Genomic DNA, 11,574 nt, shown 5'->3' with positions numbered 1-11,574 from the left:
TCTCTATTACTGAGATGTATAATATGTAAATACGAGTAGAGTAGTACAGGTTAGGTTTGCATAATCACAAATTTACTCAAGCATTCAACAACATAGTTGAGGGGAAATAGAAGAGGAAAGAAGGGGGTCAACTTGGAGAAACAATTGTATAATTCTAATCAATTTTATTTCTGAAAATTGTTTATCATTTTTATTTGAAAATCAATAAAATGTTGGTAAGAAATATTGACTTAATTAACTATATATAAATTAGTAATCTCTGTTTAATTGAATGTCCGTTTATTACTGGTGAACCCTTTGACCGATATGCCTAAAATTTAGATTGGGGAATTCGGTTGAACCACGGAGTTTATTTGGTTTAACAAATCTGAGTTTATTTAGTTGACTTTATAGAGAAATTCCAGTATTCAGACAAAAAGCTGGGATCCAAAGCTAGTCTAACATAAATAACTCAATTTGTTAAGGCTATACACATAAAAATATAATTGCATCAGGCTTATGCGCATGCGCCTGAAAACTAGGAAAAGTGCACTTTATATACCTATAAAATGAGTTGAGCTTATTGATAAAACTACAATGCTGCAACTAGAACTCACCTCACGGATTGAAACCAAACTCGGTTTAGAATAATAAACGCGGTGAAAAATAAAGAAATGCAACAATATCGATGCATAAAACTAGTGCATGACGAGCACAATTCCATACGGTTTTAATTTAATGCAAGAAAAATACTTCGCTACTTTAAAGTCAAATTATAGATTTTATGATGTGTTCTGGGACCAGATTTAGTGAATAGGAGAATTATTTAGTTGTTGAGTTCAACATAGACTAAATATAGCCATCTCTCACAACGTGATACCTTTTAAAGCTTGATTGATTATTTAACTCTTTAAACTCTCTGTAAGAGTGACTATCGCACAAGATTCAATGGCAGCAAATTATCAGAATTAAGCACTTTTCCTTGAAAAAGGTGTCTCTACGAAGGTCACTTGCATTGCAATACCATTTCCCTTAATGCATTCAGTTTTGCAGCTATAGGAGAAATCCTGTTTTATGATTATGCTAGGGTGAATTCTAGAGGAGGGTCGGATAAAAATACAACGTTTATATTGTAACGTAACATTATCATTTTTATGTGGATTCATTTATCCCAAAGATTCTAGGCGTTATAATAGAACTATAAGAGGCCGAATTTAAAGAAAGCCCCGACTTAAATTTGAGACGCGATTACATTATGGAATTGGTTTCACTTAAATTTGTATTTATGCTACAAGATGTTAGCCGGCGCGCAACTGAAACCGGGTTTTGGTGGATTTGAGACGCGGCTCATATTCATTTAATTCGGACTTAGAATAATCCAGTTTCTATTTAAAACAACAATTTAGTATTTTCTCTGAAAATTTTAAAAATAGTGTTTCTGTTTTTAACAGGAAAGAATTATCGGACGTTTACTGCACTAGAGATGAGGGGGGTATGGTTTGGAGAGATAGAGAGGAGGGGGGTATGGTTTGGAAAGATAGATAGGAGCCGATTGTTGTATTCAAATGATAATGAAGAGATTGAGATTAACAAAGAACCAAGCTATTCAGAGATAAACACAGATAAACAGATGTTTACAAATACAATACTGTAAAATTGAATATCACGGTTGCACTTGCCCGGGCGTTTACCAAGGGGGAGGGGTGCAAGAACGGTAGTACACCCCCACACATTTAATGTAAACGAGCCTACAAATTCTCGTTTCTCCTGTTAAATCTACAGAACACCAAAAAAAAACTGCGTTTCCCTCGAATCCCGCCTTTATAAATTGATGTCTCCTAATAGATGGAATTTTTTTTTTTGGGGGGGGGAGGCCATAACAAAAATCTTTATACGTTCGTGCATGGTAGAAAGGTCCTTACAACTCTTATTGGATACTTTTTTTTTCCTGGAAGTCCCAATAATGTTTTGGTATTTACAGAAGGATACTCGATTCACCAATTCACAATGGTTTCTGTGAAACCTGGCTCTGAGCAGAAATAATTGAGATATCTATGTTTTTCAAACTAAATTGTCGTTTCTCTATAAAAGTGCCATTGTGTTTCCAGATAAATATTTTACGGGTACTTTTGTGAATCATGCATGAAACAGGGGTCACACAATTATGACCTTTTAAACTCAAGACGCATAATTGCCTATACTTATAATCCAACATATATATAAATATATATAGCTTAATTTTAGACCAAGTTTAATGAACCTATACATAAAAAATCCACCTGTTCAAAGTTTTTATTTCTTTAAAAGTGCAATTAATAGCTTGCAATTTTTCCTCATTAGACCTTTTCAGAAAATTAAAATGTCACTCACCAGGAGTATCTGATATTTAAGAATTATGTTTAAAAATATTCTAGTTTTATAGATACTACACTTACTTGATAACAGTGTTAGATACTTATACACTTACTTGATAACAGTGTTAGATACTTATACACTTACTTGATAACAGTGTTAGATACTTATACACTTACTTGATAACAGTGTTAGAAAATCAAAATTTTTCCTTTCGTAAACTCGAACATGATGAAATCAATTTCGAAATGAGGAAAATTTTGATAGAATTATGAGAAGAATTTAACCCTATTCCTACTGTAGTTTTTTTACATAACTCAAAACTGCCTGAATGACTACTTTTTCCTGTAACAAACTAAATCTTTGTTTTTACCCAGTTTCATTTGTCAGATTTTGATAATTTTTAGCTTTTTGGAAAGCTTATGACATAAAGAGGGGGGTGTCAAATTGACCCCCCCCCCCCAGCATATCCTGGTTTACAAGTACCCCAGCAGGGAAAGGGTTAAAGAATATCTCAACATTTATTCTGTTCATAATTTTGTACAAATTGTTGGTAATTTTCAACACTTTTCGGCAAGCTCGAAACCTTAATAGGTTTGCTTACACGAAAAGCTTAGTGTGGGGGAAAATTGAGATTGCTTACATTTTGTTAGGGTGAAATGTAAACAGTTATGCAGGTTCTATATAAAATTAAGATACCGGTTTTAATGAATGGCGTAATCAATTTTGTATATAAATATTTTTTTAAAGAAATATTTTATCATCTGGTTTGAATTATCATAATTTTCAAATTCTAAGATTAAAATCTGCAGAACTGTCAAGTATACACCTAAAATTAAGTTCGTGAGTTTTCTGGCACAAAATTATTTGTGATAAATTCGATTAGAGAGAATTTGTATCCAATAAACTTTAAAATGGTTTACTTTGTAAACTTTATCAATCTGACTTGGCTTAACTCAACAGAACTTCTGTTATTCAAAATCATTCACATAATTATATAATTATTAATCAATAAACACGTTTAAATTCTAAGAAGAAATTTTTATCTTAATTCGTTTTTAAAGGATTGTTCCACATTTAAGATATTCTTGGATAATCAAAATAATCTAAGATAACTTCTGATTATCTAAGATTAATCTGAGAAAGATACAGGCTAAGATAATTCAAGATAATCTAAGATAATCTAAGAAAATCTAATATAATCTGAGAAAGATACAGACAAAGATAATCTAAGATAATCTAAGATAATCTAAGATAATCTAAGATAATCTAAGATAATCTAAGATAGTCTGAGAAAGATACAGACTAAGATATTTTAAGACAATCTAAGATAATTTATGATAATCTAAGATAATATAAGATTAATCTGAGAAAGATAATAATTTAAGATAATCTAAGATAATCTAAGATAATCTGAGATAATCTAAGATAATCTGAAAAAGATACAGACAAAGATAATTTAAGATAATCTAAGATAATCTAAGATAATCTAAGAAAGATACAGACTAAGATAATTTAAGATAATCTAAGACTGAATCTAAGATAATCTGAGATAACCTAAGAATAATCTGAGAAAGATACAGACAAAGATAATTTAAGATAATCTAAGACTGAATCTAAGATAATCTGAGATTAATCTGAGAAAGATACAGACAAAGATAATTTAAGATAATCTAAGACTGAATCTATGTGGAGTAAGATAAACTGTGTTGTGATCCTAATGTAAAAAATATGAAATGTTATGTCTGGTAAGTTTTTCTTAAACACGTGAACAATACCATTAATACACGGATTTATTCAAGTTTGGTCGAAATAAGATTATTTTAAATGTTAATAAACAGATCTACAAATCTTTTTGCAATTGAAATTATATCAATCTCTTTCTTTCTGTGATTCAGCTATGATAAAACATTTGGGTAGGAAAATTCAATCTTTAAAATTCCTTTAATTTCAGTCTATCTGACCCCCCCCCCTTCTCAACCCTTGGCCCTATTATTTCTTTACGAAGTCTAGACTTAATCTGCATTTCATATATGTTAAAGGCCCCCTTAAATTATAAAATATAGTCAATAACTGGATATACGTAAATTCTCGCTTTGTGTATTTTAAGCGTAAAGTTGAAAATTGCATTCCCCCCCTGGAGTAGGATTGGCCGACTGAGCATTAAAAAAGTGAGTAACCAGCCATTCTAGGTTATAAAGCGGTTTTATGATAGTTAACCAGGTATATTATACGTTCTTAAATAGCAAGGTTTCCTTCTTACCCCCCGCCTAAAGGGCTTAATCAGCTGAATTTTGCGTATAAATTATGGTTGCCTTTTTATATATTAAAACACGGAACTTATTTTATGTCTAATATAGTTTAACATCCAGTTTTGATTAGAATTTAATGTTTATCGATAAACCATATATTATTTAAAGTCAATTAATCAGTTTTCAATTGTTTTTAAAAGGAATACATTTTTTTCTACGAGGTCACACTGTAGTTCCCACTATTTAATAACTATATCTAGATTGATTTATTATTGCTTAATTATGACTTTATAAATGAATTTCAAAAATAATTTGATGATTTGGTCTGTTCAACCTCTTTCCCCTTAAGCAGAGAGCACACGTTAAAATATCAAGTCAATATTAGGTAAAGTTAAAAATTGATGAAAAGTGCATTTGATTTCACATTTTTGTTAAACAGAAGTTAGAAAAGTTTTGATTTAAAAATCAGTATAAATGTAAAATATACATTTTAATCCTAGAGTGTTACCAAATACCCGGTGTTTAATCGTTACGAGGTGACGTGACTGTTGAGTTGAGTTAGCCCTGTAAATGTACAAGGTGTCCCAATAAACTTGGGCATCGAGTGATGACATTAAAAAAATGACAAAATTGTACGAAAATATGCTTGTACGACGCTGTAGGCTTTCTGAAATGTGGTATACCGTCTGTATGTAAAAATAAGTTCATTTTGGTTATCTATATAATAAAACAAGACCTTCATATATATAATTATATGTTGTCTATAGCCGGCCAAACGGCTGGACCAAATGGGCTGAAAATTTTTTTGACACTCATGGGTTGCCGGTGTCTTAGGCTAAAAGAATTTTTTTTTCATATTTTTTTAAATTTTTTTTTCCATGGGCAATGCCGGGCCCTTCAGCTAGTTTTGAATAAAATGAAACTGGGCCAAGAACTCACAAGCAGACCACATCTTGTAAATCCCGGCACCAGGGATATTTAGTGTAGACTGTTTTGAGTATGTTATTGTATGATTTTAGGATTCAGACTATTTAAAAGTTGTTCCGCAATTCCCTTGTTTGTTGGAACACCCTGTACTAAGAAATTATCATAAACTCAAATTGAAAGTGAAAACTATGTAAATATGTATTCTGTGCAAAATACCGAACTAAATCGGACAATTTTTTTTAATATTAAAATTTTTGAATTTTCTCCCCGAAATAAGATGCTAGATTCTATAGAGATAGGTATGGCGTGAGAATACATATTTTTAAAGAATTTTATAACTTTTTCAGTGGTCAATGTGCATGCCTTGGTATCAATAACATTCAACAAGTACGTCCATGTAAAAAGTAAGCATTCATCAAATTGTATAAAATATCATCTTTATTTTTAACAAGTATATGTTTTGATATTCCTTTTCAAGGGTTTCTCGATAATGCATGCTTTAGGAACATTTTATCATTTTGATGGAATGTTCGCGAAAAACAAATGAAAGTTTAGACTAAATCCCAATTGAATTTAAAATCAAATGGTATCAATCTTTTATTATCAGATGTTTTAGTAACGAGAAAATTAAAGAAAAACATGTGTCGCTTAAAGGGGAGAATTCAGTGAAATCCAGAATTTGTACAAAATCTAGCAGTCGTATTATTGTCCTCAATAGTATACATATTCTTTAAAAATAAAACTTGAAATCAATAAGGCATATTTTTCTTTCAAAAATTAAAGGATCAGTCTGAAATTTTTTGAATGATTTATGTTTTATCTACTTCAAATCAAATTGGGGATTTCACTGGATTCTGCGCTGTACAATTTTTCATTACTCAAATGAAAAAAAATTGATACTTATTGATTCAAAATTTAGTTCGGGTTTCCCTTTTTTTCCGAATACTCTCTAGTAAAAAGGTTCCAAGGTGAAAGTCAAAAAGTTAAAGCAATACAACCTCTACCATAAAATCTTTCAATCCTTGTTAATCTTTAAAAAAGTGACATGTGGATTTTTGCAGCAGAAAAAAAAGATGGAAAATTTGCCACAATTATCTAGATAACCACAAGATACCGTTGTGAATCGAGTATGCATGCTGCTTTTTGAATTTGGGTTCAGTTCACTCAACATTACGTCGACAGTCCCTTTAGAGTTGTAGGTTTATAATATTCACTGCTCTAGCTTCGTGCATTTTATCTTCTCCGCCCTCTCCATGTCAAGTTAAACCAAGGTTGTATAATAAGGTTGGTTACTCTCCATGTCAAGTTAAAACAAGGTTGTATAATAAGGTTGGTTACTCTCCATGTCAAGTTAAACCAAGGTTGTATAATAAGGTTGGTTACTCTCGATGCTCCAGTGTACGGAACATGTTGTCTCCTAAATAGTTAGATAAAAACCTAATATGACATTACTGATTGTCGAGGCGAGAGTGACGCATATTAGGTTTTTACATGTCTATCTTAGGAGAAGACATTTTCCGTATCGAGAGTAACCAACCTTATTATACAACCTTGAGTTATTTTTTATTAAAACTATTGTAACAGGGATGGTTGGGGTGTTAGGAAGGTTTAAAAAAGTCCAAAACACCCATTAAAAATACACACAACGACTCGATTGCTATACTCATATTTAACGGCATAAACTTTTTAATTAGTCAAACAAAAAATCCGTGAAATTCAGTACAAACTCGGTTTTCTGAATGAATGAAATATTATCATTTTTTATCCCCATAACAAATCTTGGTACTTTAATGTTCAATAATCTATTCTCTAAGGCATTTGCCATTATAAGTTACCTGCACTTGCCGCGTTGAATTACAATAAAAGAGAGATTAGTATATGTTTTAGGGTTAGTGAAGGTTAATAGACTTTTTGGGCCGAGCGCTGTGAAAAGGCCAGGCTAGTGGGCCGAGCGCCGCGGCTAGGACAGTCTCTCTCTTTGTCTTATAATTCAAAGCGGCATGGACACGTAACTTCCTTGCGCTTTGCGTTTTCTTTTGCATCTTAAACTGGTGTTGGTTCCTTGAAAATCTGACAAGGGTGTTCAAATTTCGTTTTCAACCATGGCCTATTTCTGCAGTTCGGAAAATGCATCGGTGATTATTTATTCCCTTTTCTATCCCTGCACCTCTCCTATTTATGCAATTCTTCTCTTATACCGTCTCTCCCTCCTTCTTTTTCTAAACCTTCCTCTTCTTTCAATCTTTATTCCTTTCTTTTCTTCCTTCTCCTCCACTCTCCCCTAACCTCCACTACCCCGCCTTTCCTTTCCAATAAAATGTACTGCATCGACCGCTTCCTTGTAAAATCTTTTTAATTAAAACTCCATAAAATGGCTGAAACTGGTTGCACCGTAAAAATAAAATTCTTGAATCTAAAAAGAGATTTATAGGATCGTAACTCTGTGAAGGAGTTCCTGTGAGTTTAGACTGGTACACTCGTATACTCAAACTAAACTGCAAGCTTTCAGGTTACTTCATACATTTCAACATTCTCTTTACATTTTCCTTTCAGATATTCTTACATTCCCAGTTTAGATATTTTTACATTCTCAGTCTAGATATTTTTACATTTTCATCTGAGATATTCTTACATTCTCCTTTATGATATTCTTACATTCTCATTTAAGATATTCTTACATTTTCATTTTAGACATTCTTACATTTTCCTTTAATCTATTCTTATATTCTCCAGCCCGCGCAAAATAAGTGTTCACTATGGTTTACAGGGTTACCCATAGTCAAGTTTTTAAGACAATGGCGCAACACAAAACGTTGGGGTGTATGACTTTTAACTAATCTTGAGCAGAACAAAATAATAGAAAGACTTTGATAACAAACTGGAAATAGATTTATTGATATTTCGTTTTTATTTGTATGCGTGAGCTTGTGCCCACAATCCTTATCCAAAAATAAATTATTATTAAAGTTAAAAAATTCTTATATTCTCCTTTATGATATTCTTAGATTCTCATTTAAGCTATTCTTACATTTTTAATTTAGATATTCTTACATTCTCCTTTAGATATTTTTATATTCTCATTTCATACATTCTTACATTCTAGCATCTACGTAAGTAGATGTTATTAAATAATTCTCCTAGATATTGTTGATTTCCTTACTGTACATTATGACATGTTTCTTCTTGATAGTCTAACATTCTTGCATTCTTACCCCTTTCTAGATATTCTTACATTTTCGTCCCTTTTAAAATTCATTTACTATTCATTTAGTGAAATCGGTTTTTTAGCGTATTTTCTAAATATATCGCAAAAATTTATTTTTCCTTAAATGCCTTCTAAGGAATATTATGAAACTCCCTTTTTGTCAAACATTTATAAGTCGCCTGTTTTTCTAGACATATTCCTACTATTTATTTCCATCATTTCCATAAAGAATACAAATTTTATCTATTTTGTTGTTTTTAAGTTAGAAAATGGAAGAAAGGTTAAAATTCACACCATGTTCTCAAGAAAATCGGAACAAATTTTCCACCCAGAGAATTCTTTGCTCGGGAGAAAGATTAATCTTTTTTAAAACTGTGTTTTTTCATTTAATTTTTCTTCTATTCGACATAAAATATTAGATATTTTTTGCTTACAAACAACAACAAGTTAACATGGCAAGTTTAGGATGGAAGAAAACTGGAAAGTGGCAGAGGGAAGGGAAATTGGAAAGTGGTAGAGGGAAAGGAAACTAGATAGTGGTAGAGGGAAAGGAAACTGGAAAGTGGTAGAGGGAAGGGAAACTGGAAAGTGGTAAAGGGAAAAGAAACTGGAAAGTGGTAGAGGGAAGGGAAACTGGAAAGTGGTAAAGGGAAAAGAAACTGGAAAGTGGTAGAGGGAAGGGAAACTGGAAAGTGGTAAAAGGAAAGGAAACTGGAAAGTGGTAGAGGGAAGGGAAACTGGAAAGTGGTAAAAGGAAAGGAAACTGGAAAGTGGTAGAGGGAAGGGAAACTGGAAAGTGGTAAAGGGAAAGGAAACTGGAAAGTGGTAGAGGAAAGTGATTGGTAAAGAGAGAGAGGGAACTGTTTAGTAAAGGAGGAGGAAAAGGACTCTGCAGTGAAATGAAGAGAGTGAAGAAACTGGAGTTAAGAGGGGAAGAGAACTTAGAGTTCAGAGGAGAAGGGAACTGGAAAGTAAATAGGGGAAAAAAACTATTTCGTGAAAAGGAGGGAGGTGAATGAAACTATAGAGTAAAGGAGGGTGCGAAGAAGGAAACCTGGAGAGTGAATGTAGGGGATTAACAAACTGGAGAGGGAAATGAGGGAAGAAAGAAAATAGAGAGTGAAATGGGGGAAGAAGGGACCTGGAGAAGGAAAGGGAGGAGACGGAAACTGGAGAGTGAAGGGAAAGGAAACTTGATAGTGAAGGGGAAGGGAACTGGATAGTGAAGGGAAAGGAAAACTAGAGAGTGAAGGAAAGGAAACTGGAAAGTGAAGGGGAAGGAAACTGGATAGTGAAGGGGAAGGGAACTGGATAGTGAAGGGAAAGGAAACTGGATAGTGAAGGGGAAGGAAACTGGAAAGTGAAAGAAAGACACAAAGGGGAGTTAATGGAGGGGAGGGAGAGAAGGTGGAAGAGGGGGTGGGCACGCCCAAGTGAAGGAAAGTTTATCCTTTAGCTAAGAGAGAAAGAATGAACATTGAACTGGATTGGATTATATAAAAACCTTGACATGGATTCAAAGGATTTTCTTTCTGTATTAAAGAACAAAATGACGGAACTTTTAAACGTCTGGAATATAAAATGACAAAGATTAGAGATACATTTCAACTGAGTTCCATTAAGTACAGGGTTCCCACAAAAGATGAGACTTTAATGACGACCTCAAATTCTTTAAATGGAACAACATAAGATTTCAATTTAATTTTCAATGACATTCTTTTACACTAATATTTACAAAGTTGAATATAGCTAGTTATGCATTACAGTAGTACGTTCGAATTACTATTCTAGCTTGTAATGCAGAACAGTAATGTTTTAATTACTATTCTAGCTTGTAATACAGAATAGTAATGTTCGGATTACTATTCTAGTTTGTAATACAGAACAGTAATGTTTTGATCACTATCCTAGCTTGTAATACAGAATTGTAACGTTCGGATTACTATTCTAGTTTGTAATACAGAACAGTAATGTTCGAATTACTATTCTAGCTTGTAATACAGAATAGTAATGTTCGGATTACTATTCTAGTTTGTAATACAGAATAGTAATGTTCGGATTACTATTCTAGTTTGTAATACAGAACAGTATTGTTCGGATTACTATTCTAGCTTGTAATACAGAACAGTAATGTTCGGATTACTATTCTAGCTTGTAATACAGAACAGTATTGTTCGGCCGGACACCCGCTTGTAATGCAGGTCATGATCGTATTGCTATTTTCTGGTAAAATCACAATAAAAATTCAAAGTAGAAAACTCAATTAATTATTCTTCGTCTTTTCATCTTATTTTATTAATTTTTGATTTACTCCCATTTTGCCTTTTTTGTCCTCTTTCACTAGCTCTCCTTTCTTTCTTCTTTATCCCTCTCCCCTGCTTCTATTTATTTCCTCTCACCTTTTTTCTCATCACTCTCCTTCAATACTTTCTTCCTTTTTTCCTCTTTTCTTAAATTTAATTTCCCCCTTTCTAATCCAACTTATTTTTCTCCTCTTCTTCCCCTATTCTTTTCCTTCTTCTACTTTTTCTCCTAATTTTCAAATTCTGCTTATCAAGGATATCGATAATAATTCCCATTCATTTTTTTTGCCTTTCTCTTTATCCTTTATCATGTTTTATTTTCCTTTTCTTTTTTTCCCACTTTCTTCAGATTTTTTTATTTTTCTTCCTCTTGTGTTTATTCGTTCGTGTTATCCTTTCAATCTGTTTCCATATATTTCCTACCTTACTTGTTGTCAGACTTATTCTGATATTGATATAATTCTTTTTTACATTCATCTTTAATAACTGTTCTGGTTTAGAATGCTTTCTAGGTTGGTGCAGTTTGTCTTTCTGTAATCTTTTACCCACCCCCCCC

The sequence above is a fragment of the Eurytemora carolleeae genome, unplaced genomic scaffold (assembly GCF_000591075.1).
Source record: "Eurytemora carolleeae unplaced genomic scaffold, Eaff_2.0 scaffold427, whole genome shotgun sequence".
In the NCBI taxonomy this organism is placed as follows: Eukaryota; Metazoa; Arthropoda; class Copepoda; order Calanoida; family Temoridae; genus Eurytemora; species Eurytemora carolleeae.
This window is presented reverse-complemented; position numbering follows the sequence as displayed.